Raw genomic sequence first — 13,296 nt, forward strand, 5'->3', positions numbered from 1 at the left:
TTGGAGATGAAGGAGGTGATTGAAAGACTGAGGATTAAAGATTTAAATATCAGTAAATGGGCCTGGACTTTTTAATAACTGAAAGCTATTGGAAAATGGAAGGAATTGTCCCAGATGCCATCAAGGACTAGGAAAAGGAAATTGGGCAAATCATAGTTTGGAGTAAAAACTGGAGAAAAAATAAAACCTTTTCTCATGTTTTACCAATTTCAGACCCTTTATTAAAGTTACACAGATGTCAGCTTGAGTTCCTACTAAAGTCCCTCGTGACACCAGAACTCATTCTTTTCTCTCCATAAAAGCTATTATGGTATATACACAATCGTTTGATTTTCTTAATGTTTCTGTTTTCAAGTTTATTCCAGTTCTGCTCAGTATAATGTAGTATTAAGTATTAAGGATGCTTTATTTAACTTTCAGATTTATAAACTGAAAACGGTAATCTTTTAAATTGAAGCATTAATTAAAATATCTTATTCCTTAGTTGTTACGGAGTTTGGAGTTTATTGAACCTTGGAAACATTGTTGTTCAATTGCTCAGTTGTGTCCAACTCTTTGTGACCCCCATGGACTACAGGACGCCAGACTTCCCTGTCTTTCACTATCACTCAGACTCGCGTCCATTGAGTTGATGATGCCATTAAAGTAAAACTGATTTGATAAAAAGCATCAGTTTATATATGATATTTTCAGTTTATAAAGTTTTAAATTAATTTTTACTCATATTTCACATGTAAAAGATAAATGGGTTTCAGTTTCAGTAATGTAGAACTATAAATACAAGATCAAGATGGATTAAATAATACCTAACATTACTGTGTACTTGGCCCTAGTTTAAGTACTTTGTACATGTTAAGTCGTTTATCCTTATAAGTATTATATGATACAGATATTGTTATCTGTTCCTTTTTACACATGAGAAAAATGAGGCACAGAAGTTAAATAACTTGTCAAGGTTTGAATAGCTTAAGTAAGTAAGTGGCAGAGCTGGGATTCAAACCCAAGTAGTCTGACTTTAGAATCCATGCTCTTGACCACAAAGTTATATTTGTTCTCAAATGGTGTAGGATAATTTTAATATGAAGACATGAACTACACACAGTCAAGTACATGTTTTACTTTATTTTTGCCTATTTGTATTTTGTGTTCTCCACAAGGAGATCAGTTTGCCTGAGTTTGCTGTAGTGTTGCCTGAGGTACCTGGTAAAACATGTTCTCCACTCAAAGACTAAATGTTTTTATATTTGATGGGTTAAATTTGATTGACTTTTAGCAATTAATCCTGCTTCTGTTTTTAATATTTAAGATTTGTTTGAAACTTCTCATGGGTAACTTTTTGATTGGCATTCTTTGCCAGGCCTAATGTTTCCTTTGCATTGTAAAGAAAAGGATAGTAAAAAGTCAGTGGATTAGTTATTTTTTAAACATCCAGAACCCTTTTCGTAAACATTTTTTTAAATTAGTGCTCTATTGTATATCTCATTTCTAAGACATAAGTTTGTTGATGATGATCAGACAAATTTTTTTCACAGCTTTATCATGGCTTTTACTCTTATTTAAAGTAGTTGAAATTGGGTAGATATTTGTAAAACATAATTATGTTATTTGTATTGTTTCTTAGAATACATTTGAAATCTATCTTGTGAGAGAACAGGAAGAAAAAAGATTTAGCAGTACTGCCACATCAGTTGAAAATGAAAGTGGACAAGCTCATCTAGGGGGAAGATTTTGGCGTCAAATAGGTTGAGAAATGAAACCTGATTTTTAGCTATTAATGTTGCTGAGACTGTCCTCTGGGAGATTATTAAATTGCTTATGTTGCTCCATAAAATTTTTTTGTCTAAGTGGTTATGATATGTAGACATTTGTGAATCTTCTTCCTTGAAGGTTTTTCTTTAAAACAAACAGAAGGCTTTTTTGCCTCCTTGTTGCAGAAGTAGTGCTTACCGAACAAATGTAAAACACAGAGAAGCCCCGAGAAAAGAGTAAAGGTCTGTTACATTCATGCTACTCAAAGGTGACATCTGCAAACATTGTGGTATACATAGTATAAGTTTTTTAAAAAATATCTTACTGCTTAATGTTTCTGCCATAACAAGAATTTGATGAAATTAGGTGAGTAAAGCTGAAATTCTGTTCATACATTAAGCGTGTGTGTCTGAGCGACTGAACTGAACTGAACTGTGTATGTCTGAACCTGAAGTACAAGAAGCTTAGAATTTAGGGGATAGAGAGAGGAGTTACCTAAATAGAAATACAAAGTTTTAGAAATTGGACTGTCTTATTCTGGTTATCTGTTCATCTTTTTTGTTGTAGATTCTCCTCTTTTCAGCTGTGCAAGTTTTAAAAAAACTAAGACATTTCAAATTTGAAGTGTTTTTCTGTAGTAATCGGCTAAAATAGAGTAAGATGTGGGGAGGTAGAACCTAAACTGAGGGAGGTCAAAAACCATATGGAAATAGAAAATCCAAAACCTCTTGCAGAATGAAGCTAGAAAGAATGGAATCTAAACACTGAAATTATACATCTGCAAGGCAGCTGTGCGTTCTTTGTTCATAGGTTCTGCTGCAGAAATAGCAAAAGAAACTTTGAAAGGGAAATGTACCCTAAATAGACTAAGCTAATTATGATATGGACATTTTTAATGTTACAATGTGTATTAAGTCATCTTTAAATGAATTATTCCCTTTTCTTAAGGAGTTATAAAAGTACTTTTCCAAAAATAGCGATCATTTTTAGGGGGTTAAATTTGAGTTTCCTATTTATATCTTCAGCACTGAATCAGCATTTTATTAAATTGCAGATCAAGGGATTTTCAGTGATACTAAAAGAGTATGATACTGTTGTGAATTTGTTGGTTGCTTTTGTTTTTGTTAGTATTCAGGGATGTGTGGTAATTTAATGTTCTGCCCTTCAAAAATCAACTCTTACGAATTTGTTTAGACAGAATATTTAATTTTTAAAATCATCGGGCATTTAAAAACAGTTGAAATTTGAAAAGGGTAAGATGTAAAAAAGCTTTTATTTAGTTTTGAAATGTTTATAATTACTAACATCTGAATGGCTTTATAGTTTACAAAGCACTTTTTAGCATCCTGTATCTCTGATGAATTTGTCTTGCTAACATTTTTATCTCTTGAAAATTAAGACAGAGCACTCAAGTTGGTGGTTACAGAATGCTTTTTAGTTTTTACTTACTATAAGAGTGATACATATTCAAGGATTTAGAAAACACTAAGAGTAGAACTAAAAGGAAACACATCTCCAATGTTTCATAATAACCATTGTTGACATTTAGTATAGTTCTCAGTCTTGTTTTTCTATTCATATTTTTTGCATAGTTTGCCCTGATACTGGAGGATGTAATATTTGTATTCTTTAAACATTTATGTGTTAATCATTTCTAATAAAAACATAGGTCTTAACCATTTGGGGGGGGTTATTGTTTCAGTGAAATTTTTTTCTACTTGAGGGAAAACATTTTATCTTAGGATCATGTGTTATAAATATATAGTATTTAGAGCATGGACTCTGCTTGGGTTTAAATTCCAGCTCTGCTTCTTCCTAGCTGGGCTATCAGCAATTTTGGTAAACTAACATCTCTGTGTCTATTTCCTCATCTGTAAAATGGGAATAATGGCTTCTGCTTCCTGGAGTGGTTTTAAATTTATATATATATATAGTTTTGCTTTCATGGAGCATATATATATATATGTATTTTATATCTTAGAAATAGTATCTGACCCACCATAAGCACTGTATAAGTTAACTAAAATTTTAGATCAAGGACCATAACCACACTGACTGCTGATCAAACTAGCAAACAAAATATTAATAAAGATACAGAAAGTCAGATATTGCAACAAAAAACATAACCTAATTAATAGAGAACATCACACCAATATGGATAGAGTGTGACCCACTGTGTCATTAAAGCAAGCCTCAACAAATATCAAAGGATTGAAATCATTCACAGTGTCCTCTGATGATAGTGGGATTAAATTAGAAACCAGTAACAAAAAATAATGAGAAGATCTTTGAAATTAGATTGCATTTTTACACCTGATCTTAGCCAAAAGGCCGAGAAGCGATTAGATTACATTTTTAAATAAGTACACATGGGTCAAAAAAGAAATTACAAAAGAATTCAAAATTATTTTGGATTCAAAAATAATGAAAATACATGTGATTTCAAATCTGGGGATATAGTTAATTCTGTACTTGGAGGAAATGTTATAGCTTTAGAAATATATATTATAAAAGTAGAGAGGCTGCAAATAAACAACTTAAGGGTCCATCTCAAGAAATTAAAATGATTGGGATTTCCTGTCTTGAGTTTTATCGGGTGGGGTTGGGGGGAGGAATTTTAGTTTATGTTTTTATCCCTTTATAGGAGGAAAGGTTTGATTGACCCCAATAGTTGTACTTTTTTTTACTAGTACATTTGAACTCTCCCTCCCTCCTAAAGCTTGAGTCCTAATTTACCTGATTTCTAGGTGGCTTTTCGTGGCCCTTCCATAGAGCCTTTAACTTTTCTAAGGAGAAAGAAAGTCTTCTTGAGGAAGCATATGCAATTCTGAGATGATCAATTTAGTATTGGTAATTATTTCTAAGTCTTTAGGACTTGTAAAGTATAAATCAACTTGAAAAGTACATAATGAGCAACTGTTACAGGCTAAAGACTATCCAGACTTGGTTACACGGTAGTGAATGAAGATCGCCCTGAGTTCTGCTTTTATGGAGCTTATGCTTTAATGGGGGAGACCATCATTAAAAAAAAAAATGCAAACCCACCTAGTTTTGTCCTGACAGTGTGGTATTGGTGCTCGGAAAGAACAGTTTAAGGGTCCTAGTAGAATGGCTAGTAGAGGACCTAAGCTTACGTAGGTTGAGAATGTGGTAAGATATGTAAAATTTAGAATAAAAAATTAGAATAAAGTAGGGAAAGAGACCCATGGAAAATCATAGAAAGTATATTTTTTTTTAATGGGAAAATAAATTTTAAAATGTGTTATCTTGTAACTATATGGCTGATTCATGCCAATGTATGACAAAACCCACTGAAATGTTGTAAAGTGATTGGCCTCCAACTAATAAAATAATATTTAAAAAAAAAAAAAATAAAAAAAATAAAATGTGTTATCTTAACTGACTAATCCAGAGACTTGAGTGGTTATCCTTAGTCTGGTATATAGCATTGGATAGCCTCATTCAGGACATACTTTTTAGTTCTCTGTTCTCTAGAATGGAAGTGGTCAGGACTAGACCAGATAATTTTTAAGTTTCTAGTACTTAAGTGCTCATTCCGTTGAAACTGTTATTAGCTCTTTAAAGAGTATTTTTCTCTGATTGTGGAAACAATATATGCCATATTTAGAAAAAAACTGGAGGCTATAGAAAAGAAAGACTCTCTTTTTAAAATTTCATTTGTACTAGAGATGTCAATTTTATTATAAATAGAGTACATATCAGAGAACTTGACCTCCCTGCAGCTGTGGGAGGTAGTGATCAACAGGACACTGTTAATCAGAATAGGCTAAATTATGCCTCAGTAATGAAAAAAATTCTCTGATTTCAGTGGCTTGACAGAGTGAAGTTTGTTTCTCATCCCATAGTCAGGTTAGGTCAAGTATAAACAGTTGAGAGAAAACCTATCAGAGGTTCTACCATCTGTAGCTGTTTCTCAATAACACATGGCTTTCTTGGTTGCTATGGAAGGGAAGAGAACATTGGAGGATCTTGTAACCAGCAATTATGTAGCTTCAGTAGTAGGAACTAGTCATTTGGTTTTACCTAACTGCAAGGGAATAAGGAAGTATAGTTCTTTCATGTCCCTGGAGTAGAGGAGACCTGGCTGTGGGTGAGCTTTAAAAAATCTTAACAACGATCTTGGTTTTCCTGGCCATAGTTGAGTAGAGTGAGGATGGACCTCAAATTCAAGTGGGGTTGGTTGGATTATTTTGCCTAGGAATTTGCTTTGGGGCCACTGGCAACTGGAGTGCTTAGGCCATTAGACACAGAAGCTTTGCTCCCAATCAGGGTGGTGGGATTCAAATAATTAAGTATTGAGAAATTTATCTGTAGAGAGAAGAATGAATCAGATGCATTGAAGAAATAAGGTGTAGTTTTGGAGAGAGAAGATAACTGTTGGTATTCAGTGGCTTTCCATTTCTCAGTCTACTTCTTGAGAGTATATATGCTTTCCCAGTACATGGAATAGTCCCTCAAAGTGAACGTGTTTTGTGCCACAAAGAAAATCAGCAGATTTTCAGAAAGCAAGAAACAAACAGATTGTGTTTTCTGATCACAGTGCCATAGAGATGACCAGCAACAGGATGCCTTACCTCCCTCCAAAAAACAACAAACAGAGACATAAATCTGAAACAAAAACACCTACGTGTGTGTGTGTGTTGGGGAGGAAGAGACATAGCCTTTTGTTGTTGTTGTTGTTAGCTCATATCTTTATTAACCAGTATACAATTACTTGTCTTCTGGTTTGTTGAAACAATAGGTCAGACAACATTTGCCACAGTAATGTCTGTCGAAGTGACTGGCCATAAAAACTCCAGCACCACATTCATCTGAGGGACACTCCCGGCGAAGGCGACTGATTTTGCCATTCTCATCCACCTTGAAGTATTTCAGAAGAGCCAATTTAACCTTCTTTCTCTTATGCTTGTTCTTCTTGGGAGTGGTGTAAGACTTCTTCCTTTTCTTAGCACCACCACGAAGTCTCAACACTAGATAAAGAGTGGACTCCTTTTGAATGTTGTAGTCAGACAAAGTACGTCCATCTTCCAGTTGCTTGCCAGCAAAGATCAGTCTTTGCTGGTCAGGAGGAATTCCTTCCTTATCCTGGATCTTGGCCTTTACATTTTCTGTTGTATCTGAGGTTCGACCTCGAGAGTGATAGTCTTCTCCGTCAGGGTCTTCACGAAAATCTGCATCTTGGTGGCGGTTCCACCGCAGATGGCGGATCCGAAAAGCGAGACATAGCTTTTAAATAGCTTAAAGAGACAGTCATAGCTGAAGTCACACAATTTAGAAGTAAATTACAGTGAGAGCACAATGTAATATCAGTAAAGCCATGGGAAATTCATAAAAATTAAAAATCAGTAAATAAGAAAGATGAAAACTGAGTGAACAAAGTATTCAATTTACCTGACTTAAAACAACAAAGTCAAATAAAATAGAATGAAGGAATAATAAATATAAAGTTAGAAGTTAATGGAAACCAAAACAACTGGAGTAAAATAAAAAATTAGCAGACTCTGAACAAGTCTGATTAAGAAGAAAACGAAGTAGAAGCAAACGTTAAAATCAAGCTATAGACGACTCTATAAATACCAAGATAAAAGTATTGTAATAGAATAGTATGTGCAACTTTATGCCACATATCCTAGAAATTGGATGAAATGGATTATTTCCTAGGAAAATATAAATTAATGAAATGGTTAGAAGAAACTGAAAAGCTTGATAATCCAGTAGCTGATAGAGAAATAGAAAAAGTTGTCAAAATGATACATCCTTAAAAGGGCCAGATGTTTTATAAAACTTTAATGTAACTGATAATTCCTGTTATACATCTTTTCCAGAGGAAAGAAAAAATGCAGGAAGATACTCTGTGAAACTAGCATTAACTCTCACAACAAAAAGGATAGCACAAGAAAAGAAAACAATAGGCCCTTCTCATCACCGAATTGTAAAATCCCAAATAAAATACTAGCAAATCAAACCCAAAAGTATATTAAAGGTGTAGGATCAAGCTGTCCCAGAGATTCAAGGGTGACTTCACCTTAGGAAATCTATTGTTGTTATTGTTCAGTCGCCACATCATACCATTAACACTACATTAATAACCAAAGGAGGAAAACAGTATAATCATCTTAACTGATGACGAAAAAACTGTTAGATAAAGTTCAGTAAGCAGTTCTGATAGACTAGGTTTAGGAACAGAAACTTCCTTAACCTAATATGAGATGAAACCTACTGAAGCATACAGTAAATACAACTGGCAAGATATTTTCCATGAGAAGAGGAATACTAAGAGCTCATTTTTTTAAATTTATTTTTTTATTGACAGATAATTGCTTTATAGAATTTTGTTTTTTTCTCTGAAACCTCAAAATGAATCAGCCATAGGTATACATATATCCCCTCCCTTCTGAACCACCCTTCCATCTCCTGCCCCATCCCACCCCTCTAGATGGATACAGAGCCTCTGTTTGCTGAGCCATACAGCAAATTACCATTGGCTATCTGTTTTACATATGGTAATGTAAATTTCCATGTTACTCTAAGAGCTCATTTTTAAAGCTACTGTTAAACATTTAACCAGAGGTTTCTGCCTGAGGAGTTTTGTGTAAAGAAAGGTATAGAAGCATACCTTGGAGATGTTGCGGGTTTGGTTTCAGACCACCTCAGTGGAGCATGTGTCTTAATGTTGTTCAGTCATATATGGTAATAAAAGAAGTCAAAGGAATTTTTGTTTTCTCAGTGCAGGTAAAAGTTATATTTATACTACACTGTGGTCTACTAAATGGGAAATTGCATTGTCTAAAAAAACCCAACATCCATACCTTAATTTTTTAAAGATACTTTATTGCTAAAAATTGCTGACTGACATCTGCAACTTCAGTTGAGTCAGTCTTTTTGCCAGTGGAGGGTCTCACCTTAATGTTGATAACTGTTAACTAATCAGTGTGGTGATTGCTGAAGGTTGGGGTGTCTGGCAATTTCTTAAGACAACAATGATGTTTGTTGCATTGTTTGACTTTTCCTTTCATGAACAATTTCTCTGTGGCATGCAATACTGTTTGATAGTTTTTTACCTACGGTAGAACTTCTTTCAAAGTTAGAGCCAATCTTCTTACACCTTACTGCTGCTTTATCAAATAAGTGTATGTAATATTCTAAATCTTTTGTTATCATTTCAACAGTTTTCACCACATCTTTACTAGGAGTATTTTCCACCTCAAGAAACCACTTTCTTTGTTCGTCCATAAGAAGCACTCCTCACTTGTTAAAGTTTTATCATGAGATTGCAGCAATTCAGTCACATATTCAGGCTCTACTTCTGATTCTAGTTCTCTTGCTGTTTTTACCACATCTGTGGTTACTTCCTCCACTCAAGCCTTCTATCCTTCAAAGTCATCCATGAGGGTTGGAATCAGCTTCTTCCAAACTTCTATTAATGTTGATATTTTGACCTCCTCCCATAAATCATGAATGTTCTTAATGGCATCTAAGTGATGTATATTTTCCAGATGGTTTTCAATTTACCCAGATTCTTCAGTGGAATCATTGTGTATGGCAGCTATAACCTTACAAAACATATTTCGGGGTGTTTTTTTTTTTTAATTTTATTTTTAACTCTGCTGGGTCTCTGTTGCTGTGAGGGCTTTTCTCTAGTTGTGGAGAGTGGGGCCCACACTAGTTGTTGCAGAGCTTCTCGTTGCAGTGGCCTGTCATGGAGGAGTGCAGGTTCTGGAGCACAGGCTCAGTAGTTGTGACACTGGGGCTTAACTGCCCTGAGGCATGTGGGATCTTCCTGGACCAGGGGTTGAACTGGAGCCTCCCACATTGGCAGGTGGATTTTTCACCACTGAGCCATCAAAGAAGCCTCTGAAATGTATTTCTTAAGTAGTAAGACTTGAAAGTTGAAATTACTCCTTGATCCTTGGGCTGAGTAATAGATGTTTTGTTAGCAGGCGTGAAAACAACATTAAACTCATTGTACATTTCCATCAGAGCGCTTGGGTAACCAGGTGCCTTGTCAACGAGCAATAGTATTTTGTTTTTTACTTTTTACTTTTTTAAGTTGAAGTGTGGTTGATTTACAGTGTTGTGCCGCCTGCTGCTGTATAGCAGGGTGACTCGGTTATACACGTACAGACGTTATTTGTTAAATATTCTCTTCCATTATGTTTTATCACAGAATGTTGAGTATAGTTCCCTGTGCTATACAGTAGAACCTTGTTGTTTATCCATCCTGTATATAACAGTTTACATCTGCTGATCCCCAACTCCCAGTCCTTCCTTCCCCTATCCTTCTCCCCCTTGGAAGCCACAGGTCTGTTTTCTACATCTTTTGAGTCTGTTTTATAGATAGGTTTATTTATGCCATATTTTAGATTTCATATACAAGTGATAATCATGCAGTGTTTGTCTTTCTCTTTCTAACTTACTTCACTTAGTATGATAATCTCTAGTTGCATCCATGTTGCTGAAGATGGCATTATTTTGTTCTTACTGGCTGAGTAATTCATTGTATATGGATTACTGTTCCATTGTACTATGTGATGATTATTACATTGTGTATATGTACCACAGCTTTCCTAGCCTTTCATCTGTTGATGGACATTTAGGTTGCGTCCATATTTTTGCTATTGTAAATAGCGCTGCTGTGAACATAGGGGTGCATGTTATCTTTGTGGCTTATAGTTTTGTCAAGGTTCATGCCCAGGAGTGGAATTGCTGGATCATATGGTGATTCTGTCTTCAGTTTTCTGAGGAACCTCCATACCGTTTTCCATAGTGACTGCACCAACTTAAATTCCCAACAGTGTAGAAGGAGTCCCTTTTCTCCATACCCTCTACAGCATTTATTATTTGTAGACTTTTTAATGATGGCCATTCTGACCAGTGTGAGGTGGTACCTCATTGTAGTTTTGAATTGCATTTCTCTAAAAACTAGTGATGTTGAGTGTCATTTCACGTGCCTACTGGCCATCTGTATGTCTTCTTTGGAAAATTGTCTATTAAAGTATTCTGCCCATTTTTCGATTGGGTTTCTTGTTTTTTTGTTGTTGTTGTGTGAACTGTTTGTATATTTTGGAGATTAAGCCCCTGTCTGTCACATCAGTGAGTGATAATATTTTAAAGGAATCTTTTTCTGAGCTATAGGCTTCAACAGTGGGCTTAAAACATTCAATAGACCATGTTGTAAACAGATGTGCTGTCTCCCAGGCTTTGTTGTTTCATTTGGGGAGCAGGATGGAGTAGATTGAGCGTAATTCTTAAAGGCTTTAGGATTTTCAGGATGGTAAATGAGCATTGGCTTCAATTTAAAGTCATCAGCTGTATTAGCTTCTAATGGGAGTCAACCTGACCTTTGAAGTCAGGCATGGACTTCCCCCTCTCTAGTTATGAAAGTCCTAGATGGCATCTTCTTCCAACATAAGGCAGTTTTGGTACTTCCCTGGTGGTTCAGTGGTTAAGACTCTGAACTTGCAATGCAGGCTTCTTTCCTTAAACTTAATGAAACTGCTTTTGTTTTCAAACTTTTTTCTGTAACTTCCTCATCTCTCAGCCTTAAGAGATTTGAAGAGCGTTAGGGCCTTGCACTGGATTAGGCTTTGGCTTAAGGGAATGTTGTGACTGGTTTCATCTTCGGTTCAGACCACTAAAACTTTCTCCATGTTAACAATAAGGCTGTTTTTCTTTCTTAACATTTGTGTGTTCATTGGAGCAGCACTTTAAATTTCCTTCAAGGACTTTTCCTTTGCACTTCACGACTTGATTCTTGGTTTGGTGCAAGAGGCCTAGTTTTTTGGGCTTTTGACATGCCTCCCTTACTAAGATTAATCATTTCTAGCTTTTGATTTAAAGAGAGAGATGTGTGACTTTTCTTTCACTTGAACACTTAGAGGCCATTGTATGGTATTTAATTGGCCCAATTTCAGTGTTGTGTCTTAGCGAATAGGGAGGCCCAAGGAGACTGAGATGGGGGAATGACTGGTTGGTGGAGCAGTGAGAACACTTAGAACATTTATCAAGTAAGTTTGCTGTCTATGTGGGCATGGTTCATGGTGCCCCAAAACACTTATAATTGTAACATCAGAGATCACAGGTCACCATAACAGATATAATAATAATGAAAAACTTTGTGATTTTGTGACACAGAGTCACAAAATGAGCAAAATATTGTTGGAAAAATGACACCAATAGACTTTCTTGACACAGGGTTGCCGCAGATCTTTAATTTGTAAAAAACACGGTATCTGCAAAATGCAATAAAATGAAGGTATGTCTGTAAATATTTGAAAGATGGAGAGTCAGAACTTGTACTCTTTGCATGTGCCCTTTGCAAAGCATATAATCTGCCTAGAAAAACCAAGGGAATCAATTGATAAAGTTGGAAAACTAATAAATGAGTTCAGTAAGGTGACTGTATACATTGTGAATGAAAAAAATCAGTTTCATTATATACCAGCAATAGCAGCTCAACTTGTAAGTGCTATCAGTGTTTGCTTTCTTTGGTAAGAAGTGCCTGTTAGTCCTAGCCTGCTTGGCAGTTACCTGTTCCAGACATGCTTTGAATCACGAAGAGAGCTGCAGGAGATGAAGCTTTCAATTTCCTGTTTGCTTCAGTCCAAAAGTCAAATGTTTGAAGGGATAACACAAGGCTGATTGTTTCATGACAGCCCCACATAGCTAAAACTATTCCCTGTGATGTCCATCTCGCCCTGCTTTAAAAAAAATGTTTCTGGACAACATTGCTTTCAAGAATGTATCACTGAGTTCCCTGGAGGCCTAGCTAGTGTCCTACAAGAATACCAAAGAAATTATAAAGAAAATAGAAAAGTGATTCCCCTAAAAACAACTAAGTTTCTTTTTTTTTTTAATGCAATACATGTGTGTAGTAAACAATTCAAACAATACAGAAAAGTGAAATTTCTTCTTTACTTCTCTCTTGCTACTTTATGTATCTTAAAATTTTCTCTCCATTTACAAAAATACATTTCCATTTCCATCAATACATGATACCACCTATGTTTCATACAGGTGGTATCATGCATTTTGTATTGCAGCTTGCCTTTTTCACAAAACATTTTCTGTATCTCTCTCATTGTTTTTAACCTCATGTTGACCTTTGCTCTCTGTAAGACTCGGTGTGATCTCTGACAGGGCCTTTACTGCTGCTGCTTTCCAGTCTGAAGCCTTTCCCGGGTGCCTCTTTTCTGACCATTCTGTTCACTTTCTGGCTCTCGAGACAGTCTGGGTCCCCCTGTTTTTAAATGTGTAAAATGATGTTTTAAATGTGTAAAATAAAATACACCAGATTACAGAGGAAACCCAATTATATTGAAATACTACTATTAAAGTAATTAAAAAGTTTTAAGATATAGTAATATGTATTTTCTTTTATTAACTCATTAAATGATGGGTTTTAATAACTGCCCTAATTTTTAAATAATGATGAACATAAATAATACTCTGAGTTATCTGCATCAGTATAATTTGATGAGCATATCTGATTCTTTTGGTTACAAAGTTACAGGTACTGCTGATACT

The 13,296-nt window shown here is 35.3% G+C and overlaps 1 protein-coding gene and 3 pseudogenes across 2 annotated transcripts in view; 1 reads left to right on the plus strand and 3 right to left on the minus strand.

The window, feature by feature from the left end:
* BMPR1A (bone morphogenetic protein receptor type 1A) overlaps positions 1-13,296 on the plus strand; it is a 139,431-nt gene that overhangs the window by 12,730 nt on the left and 113,405 nt on the right. The gene's annotated exons all lie outside the window — the stretch shown is intronic.
* Positions 3,879-4,092, minus strand: LOC136161945 (U2 spliceosomal RNA; annotated as a pseudogene).
* On the minus strand, positions 6,454-6,947 carry LOC136158159 (ubiquitin-ribosomal protein eS31 fusion protein-like; annotated as a pseudogene).
* On the minus strand, positions 8,606-11,655 carry LOC136157238 (tigger transposable element-derived protein 1-like; annotated as a pseudogene).

The sequence above is a fragment of the Muntiacus reevesi genome, chromosome 2 (genome assembly GCF_963930625.1).
Source record: "Muntiacus reevesi chromosome 2, mMunRee1.1, whole genome shotgun sequence".
NCBI classification, from domain to species: Eukaryota; Metazoa; Chordata; class Mammalia; order Artiodactyla; family Cervidae; genus Muntiacus; species Muntiacus reevesi.